This window comes from Fundulus heteroclitus, chromosome 13, assembly GCF_011125445.2.
Source record: "Fundulus heteroclitus isolate FHET01 chromosome 13, MU-UCD_Fhet_4.1, whole genome shotgun sequence".
Taxonomy (NCBI): Eukaryota; Metazoa; Chordata; class Actinopteri; order Cyprinodontiformes; family Fundulidae; genus Fundulus; species Fundulus heteroclitus.
Genome location: NC_046373.1, coordinates 27,055,961 through 27,071,784, shown reverse-complemented (window position 1 = coordinate 27,071,784; position 15,824 = coordinate 27,055,961). Strand labels below are relative to the sequence as shown.

At 39.0% G+C, this 15,824-nt stretch overlaps 1 protein-coding gene across 11 annotated transcripts in view; it reads right to left on the bottom strand.

Moving 5' to 3' along the window:
• Positions 1-15,824, bottom strand: part of fam131ba (family with sequence similarity 131 member Ba) — a 62,655-nt gene that overhangs the window by 34,227 nt on the left and 12,604 nt on the right. The window contains exon 1 of one of the 11 annotated variants that reach the window (XM_036145530.1): positions 3,229-3,295. The exons of 8 other annotated variants lie outside the window; for them this stretch is intronic. The gene's annotated coding sequence lies outside the window, so the exon portion shown is untranslated. Of the gene's footprint in view, positions 1-1,619; positions 1,711-3,228; positions 3,296-15,824 lie in introns of those variants that run through there. 2 more of the 11 variants (XM_036145532.1, XM_021322271.2) reach the window with 2 other exon arrangements.

Below are 15,824 nucleotides of genomic sequence, written 5' to 3'. Positions count from 1 at the left end.
CACACCAGGCTAAAATTAGATTAATTATCCATGCTGAGCTTTAGCTCACAGAGGGCACAACCAGTGCGAATCATGAAGGTTAGAGTTGATTAAGAAATATATGAGGATGGTGAGCTATTCACGAAGAAGAAGAGAAAGTCATGAAATCCCATTTTAATATTGGTACTTCATGACCTATAGGCGTCATCTTATAAAACCATTAGCTCCTGCCTCGTGGCAGAGCTCAGATTTCTACTAGATCGCATTCAAACGTATTTCAGAAATAAAAATATACTCAGATTAAAATTAAATTAAGAAAATGAAAATCTGAAAATGTCAACCCAAAACTCAGAACATCAGTCTTTTTTTTTTTTAAATGGCCAACAAAGTTAGAAGTAAATTTTGTATAAATCTCTTTGTTGCTTTCATAAAAGAAAATGCCTTGAATGTTCGTACAAATAAGACTTTTACTGTTAGATTGAGGAAAAATGTAGGAGTTTCTTGAAAGGTGTGGAGAAAAATGTTTGAACATCTTAAACTCAAACATTTACTAAAATCTAGCCAACAACTTCCCCTGCTTTTTCCCGCAGATTTTTTTTTTTTATCTTTAGTAGAACAAGACTGGCACTCCAGTTGTAGGAGAAATATAAAATTATCACTAAATCTTGACACAACGAATCACATTCAAATGCCTTATCATCTTGAAATAGTTTTTTTTTTTTAGCATTTTACCTGTGATTTAATACCATATCTTTAAAAGAACCCTCAGCTTCCTTCTTAAACAGAGTTGACGTTTACAGGACAGAGCTCATGCATGTCGTGGCCTTAAGGACATTTAAAAACGACTGACCTACTGAATATAGCTCGTGTTTTGGAAAACCGTCGCCTCTATCTCTGTCAGCTCGTCATGGTTAAACTGTTTACCCGAACGCATCGGATCCAGGATGAAACCAAAAACAGGATGTGACTCATGGGCACAGTGCTGAGGTAGATGTAAATTTACGCCGAGCTCCGATGATCATCATATCAATCAGGCAGTCATCTCATTTTAATTTCTCTTGGTGGCTTGGTCTTTTTTATCGCAGCATTGAGAGGAGTGGAAATGAACTCCCTGTCCAGCAGAACACTTAGAGCCAGCTCTAAAATTAGATTAATTATCTATGCCATGCCTTGGCATAAGGGGGTCTCAACCTGCATGAGTCACTGATGCCTGTGATGGTGAAGGACTTTAGATTTAAGTGGCAATGAAAGGAGAGGTTTCCCCCCTTGTTAACACAAAATATAACCTACGCCTCTAATATCTGCTGGTGGAAAGAGCGCAGGAAGAAATTGCTCCTGACACCGATAACTGGATCCCTGCAGAAGAACTGAACTTCATTTGCTATGAAATTAAGCTCTGCCTGATAAAAACAGAGGTCGATTTTAGGGTGCTTAAGCACCAGATTGCTGTAATTGTTTAATATCAGTCAGTTTCTAGCTGCTGTAACCCTGAGCTCCGAGTCCCTGTCATCAGAACAATTAATTGACACGAACTTAAGAACCCCCCCTTAAACTCCTTCCCTCTCTTCTTTGAAGAAAAAAAAACCTTACTGAAGTGGATTTAGCAGTCAAAATCAATACTGCAGGTCAGACTCACTCACCAGTCTACTTCTCGCAAAGATCCAATGCGTTATACGTATGGGATCCCCAACAAAGGGCTCAACATCTACATCGGTGCAGTCTGCATTGATTTCCCGCCTTCTGCCAGGTTCCACCCCCGCTGAAGGGCATTACATTCAGTTGACAGCGCCTAAAAATACTTCAGGGCTTACGCCACCCGCTTTGGAGGACAAATGTTTCTATCCAAACAGGCTCTTACAGTGAAGGCTGTAGGCGGTGGGAGGTGGGCAGTCGTGGATTAACCCTGGACAACATCTGAATGCTAAGCTAGTTTCTTAGGTTCGGTTGTCCCCAAAGCACTAGAAGGCCTTCGATACGTCACGTTTTTGTAGTTTATTGCAGTTATATGAAGATTGTGAATGTCCGGTCTGGCGTTCTACCATGCCGTTGCCGATATCCGACCTAACACTGAAAGCAGGGTGAATCATATCAATGTGTGCCAGCTGAGAAGAGAAGCAGCAGGACTGTTCTGCTCTAATGTGCTGTGTTTTCCTTTTTTCCTTTCCTAATGGGAAAAAATACACGAAGGACTTTGTGATCCAAAAATGCTTTTAACAAGAGCAAATGTCGGGTAAGCGCCGCCGGTAAGAGCTTCATGCTTGCTCAGTATGAGGGATTGCAGCAAAGCCATGTACAATGCAGATGACTCTTCCTGTGGCTCTACGGTTCCCCAGGAGTGAATGCTGCTTGTCGGGACTTTGATGCAATCAACTGGTTTCCTTATATAGGACATTTTTGACCAATCTGTATAATCTGACCCAATCTGTATAATATGATTGAACTTGACTTTGTAAAGTGCCTTGAGATGACATGTTTCATGATTTGGCGCTATATAAATAAAATTGAATTGAATTGAATTGAATTGAAAGAGATGCAGAAATCGAGCCAGGTAAAAAAAAATGATTCCAAACAACAAAATGTGACGCAGGGTAAAAATGTTCGGGTATGCAGAAATCCCACCAGCTGTCTTTCACAGACTTCTACTTCATGGGAGTACATTGACATGAAACAGTATGAAAGTATGAGCTGTTTGAGAGGGACAGCTGGAGCTACAAGTCACAGTTAACCCCAAAGTTATCTGTGCTGCTGGTAGACTTAGGCTTAAAGCAGTCTTTCAACTTTACCAACACGGTTCTTCTGACTGAAAGTGATATAAAGATTTTGGAGGGACCAAGCTAGAGTCCCGACTTAAATCTGAAACCATCGAGGGAGGTAAAGATCGAGGTCCTGACACTAAAGCTTTTCCATCTCATATGTGGAGCTCATAGATTAAACATATATAAAACATATTCTAAATATTCTAAACTGACAGATGTTTTAGAGGAAGGCAACCGTCTTTGTCACAACAGTGAGTTCAGTCGACTTATTCAACTTTGCGAGCTGCACTCACCCTCCTGCACTCGCGTTCTCTCTCTCTGTGTTAATGAAAGGCATGCAGCCTTAGTCATGACTCTGCTCTCTGTGAGCACATTTGAAATCTAACCCAGGGGATCCCTGAAGCCATTTACTTCACACAACATAGCCGCATGCACTCAGCCACGTTCAAACGGACGCAAACACACACGTGCCGCGGGTGAACCGCGCACACACCTCTGGACCTCCTGAGAGGATGGCGCTTCCTCCCCGAAGCCACAGGAGAGATGAGAGGGAAAGAGCGAGAGCAGGTGGGGTGGGGTGGATACAGTGGGAGATTCTCCGAGCCGAAAAGAGAGGACAGGAGGTGTTGAAGCGACCTAGGGTAGAAATGCTGACCCAGGATCAGCGCAGGGTGTGAGGGACGTCTGCTGAGGATACTGACGGGGCAAGCAGAAAGTGCTATAGTAGAGAAATTAGATGCCAAACACATTCAGAGAGGTGATGTCAAGTAAATAAAAGTAAAAAAATATAAATGCTTTCCTCTTTGTGAGATTAAAAAAACTGACAAGAAGTGTGTTCCTTCTTTGGTTTTGCTTTCTTCCCCTTCCTTCTTTAGGCCTTGCCTCACCACTAAAGTTGCTCCTGTGTTATTTTCTCAGGGCACGAAGACTTCTTGTCTTTGAAAGTGTCTTTCACGCTTCATTTCACGCCTGGACCTGTGTGCCACTTCCCTCATTGGATGTATCTTTTTGGACAGTGTACTTTTCCAGTGTGTTGCTTTTGTTTTACTTAAATAAAGTTCCTTACAGCAGAAAGTCGCATTTTGGGTTGTTCAACTGTGAAATTCTTGCATAAAATATGGATTTTTTTCTCTCAACACCATAAGAGAAGTGGTTTTGTGTGTTTTTTTCCTTTCACACATTTTCACCACCATTTGATTTTCCATATGTCATATTTTTTTGTTTTTTGTTCAGACTCTAATTTGCTGCATGTGCCGTCCCTTTTATCAATTTGAACTATAGATACAGAATTTACTTATCAATTCTTGACAGACACTTTTACAATAAACTAAATGCAACCAGAAAATAGAAGGAAGGAAGGAAGGAAGGAAGGAAGGAAGGAAGGAAGGAAGGAAGGAAGGAAGGAAGGAAGGAAGGAAGGAAGGAAGGAAGGAAGGAAGGAAGGAAGGAAGGAAGGAAGGAAGGAAGGAAGGAAGGAAGGAAGGAAGGACAACATTTAGACAATTGGACAGGGACAAATCTGGAAACACTAATATTTTTCAATATATAAAATAACATCTTACATTTAAACAGATACAAGTAAGGTGATTTATTCTTATTTGAGAAAATGCTAACCTTTTTTGCAAAGACAGCACAAAAAGCTAGTACTTAATCACATTCTGATTGTGATTTCAGCTTGTTTTTTTTTTTCTGAGACTGCGGAGTAATTCTTGCTTGTTAGTCTGTAAAACATGCAGCTTGGAGCTTCTGAGATTCTGTGCACTATGTGTGAAGCTTTGAACCTGTTTTGAGCGAAAGGTCAGCAGTGTTTGTGCACAAATCCAGGCACTCTGCAGAGGGGCTGCACCAAAACAAAAAACCCAGCTGATATAAAAAAGGAGGCCTGACTCCTCTATGACCTCGGATGTCTTTTATGGACAAGTATGAAAAGGTAGTTCCACTGATAAATATACTATTCAGTTGTTTTCTTGACATAATGAAAAGGTGATAGTTCTTGTTTACTGTGATTGTTTGATCTGCTAGAATTGCTAATAAGCTGCTATTCATAATTATAAATTAGGTCCCATTAATTTGCATGTTTATACTCTGAGTTAACAAAATAAAGGTCAGACATTATGAAAGTATGTCAAGAAGTAAAATAGTTTAAAAAACATTAAAAGGCATTTTGTATCTTAAAGGAGCGCAGCGTAAGTTCCAGGATTTTTGTCGAAGTTTGCCCCCTCTGGCGACAAGTTGAAATGCATCTGCCGCTGCGACTGCACAGGTATTTTGTTCAGAGTCGTAATGTCTTCTGAGGTAAGAAAGCTATACATATAGAAGTAAGCCCTTGTTCTCTCACTAACGCATCGATTATGGCGGAGACTCTGTAGCCAGGTGAACGAGCGCGCACAGCACTTCACACCCACTCGCATGCCCAGAAGATTCGGCCCCAATCGCTCTCTCATGAACTGAATATCCAGCCTATAGAGGCAACTGCAGTAAATGGAGGATAACTAATTTTCCACATCGGGCACTTGTAAGGGCATGTATTGGGAAAAAAGGTGTAATATTTGACTTCAAAACTTGCACTATGCACCTTTAATGCAACAATTTAAAAAATAATTCTTCCATAAATAATGATTTGTCCCACTTTTTTATAATCTCGCAGCTTTCCTAAAAAATAACTAAGTATTTCTAAATTCAGAAAATGTTTGATTTGTACAGTTCAGATGTGGCGCTGCTACATTTATAGCATACATTTTAGGAGTAAGCGTTTATAATTAACAGTTTGCTACAGTATCTGAATAAAGCTATGTTTTGCTGATGTGATCATCTCATTGTTTAGGTTTTGTTTTTCTTCTGTTTGTCATTTCTTTCCGCTCTTAATAATAGCCTGATGTTCTGGCATTAAACTTTCAGAGCCCTATTCATAGGCTAAAAATTGTCACACAGTTACAACAGCTGTTTGGTTTGTAGCGTTACTATGCAAAATCAGCACTGACCCAGATGGGGAGGAAAAGCATTGAAGAAAATACATTTATCCACTTCACCTGGCCCTCTTAAAGTAAAAATAAAACATTAAAACAACACCAAATTTATCCGTTTTTGACCATCACTGCTAACTGCCGTTTTACAGTTTGCTATCCAGTATGAGCAGCAGATGAAGCAGCAAGCTTTCTAGCATGTTTCCTGTGCATGCATGTTGATGTGTACATGAGACGAAGCCTGCAGGTAAACATGTTCTTAGTTTTGTTGAAAAGTCAGTTGGAATTTCTCCCTGTAGAGAACCGGACCTGTGTTCACTTACAAGTGTCCAACATCCCCATTTTCAGCTGGGACAGAATTCCCATTCTTTGTTTGCACCTGTGCTCAGATGAGATGTCAGGCGAGCTGAGGAAAAGAACACCGCTTCATGTAAAACAGACCAAACAGCGATGGGGTAAAAGCCCCTAAGTTGCAATGACGTGCAGTGCAATTACATGACATGTCCAAAAGATCTGTGCCAAATTAAAAATCTGATGTTTAAATGTTTAAAATGTAAAGAAATAAATCTACAAGTCGTGCAGCAAATAAATACTGTCAAACTAAATATAAATGTACTTATGAGGTACTTTATTCTACATGTGTCAGATTAGATTAGATCAGTGAAAAAGACGTTATGAAAGTTTTTTTTCATTACTAAAAACTTACAACCAAGCATTATATTTTAGCCTATAATCCTGTTTTGTTTTAAGTTAATTATCATTAATTATAACTGTAATCAAATTTAAAAAATTGCATGTTTTCTTTGTAACAAAATGTTCAATACTTTAATGCAGAAAACTTTAAATCATCACTATTCAACCACAACTCAAACAGAATCAAAACAGCTGCTTTCTTTAGTTTTAATCTTTTTTTATTAACTCAGTGCAAATGAGAAGATGCAGGAATAAAATGGTAACAATGTTGTGTAAAATGGGTAACATTTAAAGACCAACTCAGTTTAATTGCTCTCTAAGGACTAATTCAGCTAAATGGCTGGGCCACAGGAGCACACGTGTGAGAGGGGAGGAAAAGCGAGATGAAACAGAATTAAGGTGGGAAATTAATGAAAGAGAGAACTGAGGAGATTTGGGAGGGAGAGGAATTAACAGCTTATGGAAATATTTTCTAAAGAACTTTGGTTGATGAGGCTACGTGGAGGCGACGTGGAGCGTGCAGAGAAAGCAACGTGTGGACCGTGGTGCACGCACCTGTACATGCAGCCTGGTGTATGTAAAGTACAGCCGAGTGCGTCTCTGGGGAAGGGTGGGATTGTGGGACGCAGCAACAATAGGTCCTGACAGCTCTCTGTGGCAGACCCTCGCCTGTCGGCTGCCGTCCCTGTGGGGGCATGGTGTGTGTTTCCGTCTGCGCACATGTGTTCCTTTGTGTGTGTGAAGCGACACACACAGCTTGTGACAATGATCCAAAGCGAAGTGAAGTCTGACTCACCTCCGCTTCGGTGGCGGACGCTCTGAGCCGACACCAAACACTGAGGGAGTCCTGTTCACTACGCCTCAATGGGGCAATACCCTCATCCGGCCATTCCTTTCCTGTCCACTGCATCTCTCTATGTCTGTGGGTCGTGTTTCAAAGTCCGCACGACAACCTCACCTTCATTCGTTTATTTCTTTTTTTTCCTCCCAAAACATAATGATTTCCACTAAAATACATAACTTTGGTGAAAAGCAAATACCTACAGTTAAGGAAACAAGTACAAAGCTATTTAAAATGTTTAAAGATACTTTCAGTTTCATACTAAAATTACACATATTCATAGTTTCTTTAGTTGGGTATAAAAAACTTACTTTTTTCTACTAGTAGTGTGGTTCAGAGTTAAAAGCAGATATTAATATCTACATACAGCCAAAACAAATTCATCTTTTTATTACAGTAGCATATATACACGCTTAAGATATTGCTGCAGCTCTAACAAAGGAAACTTTAGGGTCTTCTTGTCTTGTCCAGCCTTCACTGCCATTGATCCACTTGTTGTTGTTTTTTGTTGGGTTTTTTACTTTTTAGTATCTTTCAGTGTAGATATCGGGACAGTTAGGTGAGAAGGTATTTTTGTGAAGCCATTAATGACTTATTAAAATCAACACATATCCACCTTAGTTGAATTTCATGTTTTCCTGTCAATTTTGAAGAATCACTGGTAGAAAGTGGATTCCGTATCCGCCCCCAGGGACCAAAAATGTATTGCTAATTAAAACTAGGAAAATAGGAGAAATTACAGTTCCACTATTTATGAGGTCGCCAACTTTCTGCAGAGTCAATCACTACACACCTCCAAACTTCATGTGGCCTTCAGATCACCTCAAGAACAGAACAGAGAGCTTCACGGAATGGGTTTAAATGGTCAAGCAGCTGCATCGAGGCCATACATCACCAATTCAATGCAAAGCGTCGGATGCAGCGGTGCAGAGCACACCACCACTGGACTCCAGAGCAGTGAAGACACGTTCTCTGGAGTGACAAATCACGCTTCTCCATCTGGAAATCTGATGGACGAGTATGGGTTTGCCAGGAGTCCATGCTCCCAACTTTGTGGGAACAGTTTGGAGCCAGTCCCTTCCTCTGCCAACATGACTGAGCACCAGAGCACAAAGCAAGGTCCATAAAGACCTGGATGGCAGAGTCTGGTGTGGATGAACTTGATGTCCTGACCTCAACCTGATAGAACATCTTTGGGATGAATTAGGGCGGAGACTGAAAGCCAGGCGTTCACGTCCAACATCAGTATGTGACCTCACAAATACACATCTGGAAGAATGGTCAAAAATTCCCTTAAAAACACTCCTAAACCTTGTGGACAGCCTTCCCCCAAGAGTTGAAGCTACTCTAGCTGCAATGGGTAGACCAACGTTATAATGTGAGCCAAGGCAGGTGAGCGAATACTTTTGACAATATAGCAGCATGTATATACATATACATATATATATATATATATATATATATATATATATATATATATATATATATATATATATAGATATATAGATATATAGATATATATATATATAGATATATAGATATATATATATATATATATATATATATATATATATATATATATATATATATATATATAGAGAGAGAGAGAGAGAGAGATAGATAGATAGATAGATAGATAGATAGATAGATAGATAGATAGATAGATAGATAGATAGATAGATAGATAGATAGATACACTACTGCTACGCAATTTCCAAACATGGCATTGTTACCTCACTGAATACATGGACGTGATTTAAAAGGTCTAGTTTATTACGATATCTTGATCTGTAATTGTGCTACTGCCATTAAAATTGTATGTATATTAAGGCTTTCAGATGCATTTAGCTGGGTTGCTAAAAGCTGGAGTGTGCTGTAAGTATTCAGAGAATATTAGTTACATCCAGTAACAATGATTTCCTTTAAGCTATAGCCACAGAATTAATGACAGGTAACAGGTATACAGGTAATGGCAATTTCTGATGGCACAAAATGACTTTTTTCTCACAAAACTGCATGAAACACTCCTACACACTGGTACTCAGAGGGAGAATAAAAGCTTGTTCAGCACTTTACCCTTCGGTCCCTTTCAGAAAAAGCATGTGATTCAATTTGTTCAGTAAGTGTGTGGAGATTAAATAAGTGAACTGTGCCTACTGCTGGAGCAATAGCAGCAGCAGTCTAAAATGGCCTTTTATTCATACACAGTAGCTATTAGACCATAGATTACTAACAGAACTAAACTTTGTGTTGGACAGAGACAAATGGTGCTATCGTGAATTTCTGGCCTCATGAAAAAAAAAATCTAAATCTTCCCAAAAGCTCATATGTACATAAAAATATATTTTTTGGGAGAGCCCCTGTCAGTCAGGGGTTCTTGGAATTGCCCTAACTTTTCCCCCTAAACGGTGCCCTTGAGAATGGGTGTTTATTTGTATTCATATACTCCAGTCCAACCTCATTTGAAAGATGTTGCAAGCATACAACATTTTCCCAAAAGAATAGAACTTCTTTGGTTTGGTATAATAAACTGTCTTTGACCTCTTTCTAGGTAATTTTTTTAGGTTTAAATACCTGGTTAGCACTGCATTGACCAACAATTTAGGACTCCACAGTTGCGTATATATCTGTATAAGCCATGTGGCCGAGCTGTGAAAATAAACTGCCTTAACTGCTTGTGTTAAGTAGGGCACATTAAACACCAGATGATACATTTAAATGGTGCGCTAGACTGCATCTGTTAGAAGCCCTTTGTCTTTAAGCCAGCCAGATGAAATTAAAAAGTGACAGAACCGACATCAGCATGGCAACTGAAATTAAGTCTGTGGTTCAGCACTGATAAGCACCACAATAAATAGCCAGTTTTATTAGACAAAACGAGTGCAGAATGTTGGCAAAGGTCATTCTTAGGATTTTGCCTGTAGTGAAAGCACTAACGTCAATGAGATATAATTTGTATAATTGCTCTGCAATCTTGAATGAAAATATGTTGCTTTGAATAAAATAATGTGAATAATAGAATGCTAAAACATTGCAATTTTACACATACTTTACGTTCGGCTTAGCCAAGCTGCTTAGCCAGGCTGACGCATATTTTTTAACATATCAAAATATTCCACAACAACCAGGAGATGCTCTGTTAGGACTAGGGTTACTGTCACTAGTCACTATGCAGATGCTCTGTCTGCACTGATAAAGAGTTGCTCACCTCTCCATGCCTAATGCTTGAAGTGGCTCCAACAGCAGCACAGTCTTAACCAGTATCTGATTAGCTTTACTAATCATTCTCTCATCAAATTGTGGTACTCATAGACTATCTTCAGAGAATGAACATTCAATCTGAGATGATAAGGAGATCTTTAGGAATAATGCAGTAGCAAACCGTACCCATTACAACAATGCATTTGCAGTGTTGACTTAATAACAATGCTTTTAACTTATAAACTGAATAAAATATTTTGGATAAACTTGATTAAATTACTTGTTACCAATCAATTAATTTAAGTTTTTTTCTATGTTTAGAGTGTGAGAGCAGCTTAAGAAAGTGTCTAGCATAAATGTAGCAAGTGTGAATAAAGGGCTGATACTGGAGGATTTTAGTTGCATGCCTGTTTTTTTTTTTTGTAAAGCTGTGTTCTTGAAGCTTTTAAAACAAGAAATGCTTATGGCTACCAACTGCCTATTTGCCCTATTTGCACAAAATTTCTGCAAATGTGCACATCACTCTCCTTCCACTCAGTTTACTGAGCATGCCTTATTGGGCCACCCAGCAAAGGCACCAGAGTCAATATTTAAGTTTGGCTGGGGGGAAATGAGGGCTTCCCTGGGAAAGCTAATCCCACACCTGACTGACCAAACCTAAAAAAAAGATGTTTAACATCTTCTGCTCCAGAATAACAGCTGGGATCAGTGGGATTTTATGCAGAAGATAGGAAAAGTCTCACCCCCCTTATCGCTATCTTCATACTCCAATTGGTTCATCTTGATATGAATGTCAACCCAATGTGGAGAATGCCTTAAGAATATGTCAGATTTTATACTCACTCAAAATTCATGTGAAAAACGTTATCTTAAAGCAATTTGTGCATGTCAAGTCCTGTGATGTTCAAAACAGCCAACGAACTTGTCAGTTCTTGTAGTAAACATTGTTGATGGAGGAGAATTGGACAGATGAAAAAAAAGTGATTTCTGACATTTCATCGTGGGTACATTGTTAAGAAATAGAAATAGCTGTAGGGTAAAGTGACCAGGTGTCAGAAATGAAAACAACAGTGTCTATTAATTTGTCCAAAATATGGCTAAAATAAACATTGTATATATTGTGATGAAAGAAGACAATAATATGAGTCTAAAAAATGGTACAAGTCTTGCGCTTGTATTATTGTTGTTGAAGTCTATATAAATATTAGCTCATAATACTATGGGGATTTATGTTATTGTGAAGTTTGGCAATGCTGAGGTGGATTTGTAAGAGACTGAAGATCTTTCACACTAAAAAGAACACATAATAATGTAAAGAAAATGCTTTTTAAAAATGCTTCTCTTTTCTAGATTTTGTTTTTTACAATTGCTTCCACGTTTTGCTGTTTATCATGCATCACATGTTGTCTAGGATGATATTTAGGATTAGCGGGTCAGATGGAAGATTTGATGAGTGGATGAACGAATGACAGTGTTAAGCTAATAAACCAGAGAGCAGAACCATGTTTGCGTTTGGTGTCAACTCAGAGCGGCAGCTGCTGAAGAAGAGTAAGAATCAAGACTACTTACAGTAATATTAAAATATTTGATCAGAGTTAAGCAAATTTTGCTAAGGTGTGACTTTCCTATCTATACTGAAATTTGCTAGAAGTGCATCTCCTTTCTGATAGCTGTACAGCCCTAGCTGTACAGCTATCAGAAAGGAGATGCATGGATGAGATGAGATGGATGATAATTCAATATTATATATTGATCAATATACGTATAGCGATAATAATAAAAAAGGGGGTCAATAAAAAGTCAATAAGTTTTTCCTCCTTTTGCATTCTAACTCTGTATGTTAATATTACAGTCATTACATCCTCCCAACCAATCACAACGCAGACCTATGAACCAAGCTCCGCCCCCTTCAAAGAGTTCAGAGAGCATGCGTTCTTTTTTTCTTTTCTAAAAGCTTGTAGTTTTGGTAAAAAGTTGGTTGAATAAAGGGTTTATTTTTTAACTCAGTTTGTGTGTTCTGTATCTAAAAATAGGTTGCTAAGCAACAACATAAAATGGCCAGGGCTGCACTTAAGATAATTATCGATATCGATCAATATCATTTCTATTATATCCATATGTTTATTTTCTATATCGTCCTGCCATATGTAAAGTTATTAAATAAAACAAGCAGAATATGAAACATCTGAATTTCCAAATGCAGGAATTCACCAAAATAATGCAAAATAATGCAAAATAACACACACAGGGATAACATGCGAACACCATGCACAAAGAGCTCAGGCTGGGATACTTGCTGCAAGGCAGTACTGCAACCAACTGGTCCACCGTTCAGCCCTGGCTGCATTTCAGTGTACAAAATTACCAGAAGAAAAATGATCAGCTCAGAGGAGGCAGATGTTGGCTGTGACCCAAAGCAATGCTTCATTAAGGTGCCATGAGCCCTGAGGCAAACAATGTTGCCCCTTCAACTCGTGTCCCATCCAACCTGTACAAAGGCCCGCTTCACTCTGGCAGAATATCACGTGCGTTGTGTGTGTGTGGAGCTTCACACGCTTCATTTTGTCTTCTGTGTCAACAGATAAAAAAAACACATCTTACATGTGGCTCTGATGCAGCTGTTTTTGCTTATAATTAAATCAGTTAAGTGATTTGTTGCATGTTACAAACAGATTGGAAATGTTGAACATTTCTTTATCGTTGGCTCAAAACAAAGCTGAACTAAGTTAATAAGTGATTAACCCACCAAACAGCATAACAATGTTAGACAGTCCTTGCAATCAAAGATTGTTGAGAGCCAATAGGTGCGCATTAGTGCTTGCCTTGTTGGCTGCCTTTATTAAAGGAGAGTGTGTCATGAGAAAGACTACAACCCCTCTGTGACCTTGGACAGGGTAGGTAGATTTAAACAGTAAATAAAAAAACAGAGGCCAGTTTTTACTGCCGAAGCTTAAGCAGAGTCCTGTTTTACATGTGCAACATTATGACATTCAAAATTTCTCAGTGGTAATTCTATCCTGGCTCCAAACCGCTTTACATCTTAAAATTAATCAGGCAGCTTCAGGTTTCCCCCGTTGAGAACCTGGAGCCCCAGAGGTGTAGATTCCAAGGAGAAAATGGAAAAGGAGGGACTCAAAAACCAAAAAAAAAAAAAAAAAGAAAAGAATAAGGAGAGCCCGAAGGAGGCTTCACCTTCATTTTCCATTACTGGCCTGAATCGATAGGGCTAAAAATAAAACCAGCAGGACCCTGATCCTGTTGCATTCGCACATCGCCGCACACGCCGAGTGTCAAATCAGATGCGACTGGAACTATCCGACCTGTGTTTATTTATGTGGGATTCAAGCTGCTGCCTGCCAAATAGTTGCTGTTTTTTTTTTTTTCCTTAATATGAGAATCAGTCAATGCTCCCTCGCGTGCATTTTGCTGCCAGCTAATACCTACAGACTGATGGATAGTTTTACATCTCAGATATCATTAACAGATTCATGCATTATGTAAAGATGTTAATATAGGGCACCTTGCAAAAGTACTCATGCCTATTTAACGTTTTTCACATTTTGTCATATTATAATCAGAAACCTCCATGGGTTTTATTTGGATTTTAAGCAATAGATAACGGATGGACAGTAACCTATACAAATAAGTCCAAAATATTTTGCATTTCGGGCAGATTCATGATAATTTTAATTCAAAGAAGCATCTCAAAAGATGATAAAAAGTTAAAAAAGCACCAATTCAGTCAGGTCCCTTTTACTCGGGTGCCCCCTAACTAAAATCCAGTGCAACCAACTGTTTTTAAAAGCAACCTAATTGGTTAATAGAGTCTCTGTGTGTATATTAATCTCAGTGTAACTATAGCTCTTATTGCAACAAAGTTTGTTAGAAAGCTTTTGTGAACAAGCAGCACCATGAAGACCAGATCAGGGATGAAGTTGGGGAGAAGTCATACACCAAGAAAGACAACCGCAGTACAGTGGAGACCTCAATGGAAACTTTTCTTCTACATACAAAGCTGCTCGTGTTGTGGGAAATTAATTATTAAAATCCATCTAAACACGCCATCACTGTGGTTGCAGCAGCATCATGCTGCAAGGGGGGATGATTTTCTTCAGCAGAGGGAAACTTGTCAGACAGATGGTGTTAGTGATGTAACTGATCTCTGGAAACTCATAACAAAAGTAGGTGGAACTGAGTCCTATTCACTCAGTTGCACTCTATTTCATCTTCTCTCTGTTTTACGGAGACATTAACTGGCCATTCCTGCACACCCAGGACAAGTACTTCATGTTTGTCCAGCTACTGTCCAGCGGATCTTCAAGAGGATCAGCTATTTCTTGAAGAACATACGGGGTTCCCCAAGGATCCTTCCTGGGTACCCTCCAATTCAATATTTCCATGCTCCCTTTAGCTCAGATCATAAAAAACAACATCAGTTACTATCACCATGCAGACGACACACAGCTCTACATCACCATGTCACCAGGTGACTAGGAACCCATTCAAGCGTTGAGTAAATGCTTAGAAGAAATAAATGCAAGGATGCAGCAAAAAAAATTTTTACAGTTTAATAAAAACAAAACTAAAATAACAATTTTTGGACCAATAGAGGAGCAATTAAAAGTTAGCACACAGCTTCAGTTGCTTCAGCTAGTAATCACTGATCAGGCCTGAAATGATGGACTCAGACCTGAACCTCCAAAAGCATCTAAATACAGTTACAAGGTCGGCTTTCAATCACCTGAAGAACATTTCTAGGATTAAAGGACTGATGTCTCAGCAGGATCTAGAAAAACTAATCCATGCGTTTATTTTTAGTAGAATTGATTACTGCAACGGTGTTTTCACAAGTCTGCCTAAAAAGTGGATCAGACAGCTGCAGCTGATCCAGAACGCTGCTGCCTGCGTCCTCACTAAGACTAAGAAAGTAGTGAACATCACCCCAGTTCTAAAGTCCTTACACTGGCTCCCTGTATCTCAGAGAATAGACTTTAAAATACTTCTGTTAGTCTATAAATCTCTGAATGGCTTAACACCTAAATACATCACAGACTTGTTATCAGCGTATAAACCCTCCAGACCACTAAGGTCTTCTGACTCCAGCCTGCTCTGCAGAACCAGAACCAGAACCAAACATGGAGAAGCAGCATTTAGTTCCCATGCTCCACTTATCTGGAATGAACTCCAAGAGGACATTTTGGATTTCCTTAAAATGTTAAAGTTTGTAGTCCAATTTGTCTTATATATATGACCTGCTGCTTTTATTTCACTCAAATGTACTTGCATCTGTAATGTTTTCCCTCTGTCTCTGTAATGCAAATGTACATTTTTGTTCATGTACAGCACTTTGAATCGTCTTGTTACTGAAAAGTGCTTTATAAATAAACGTGC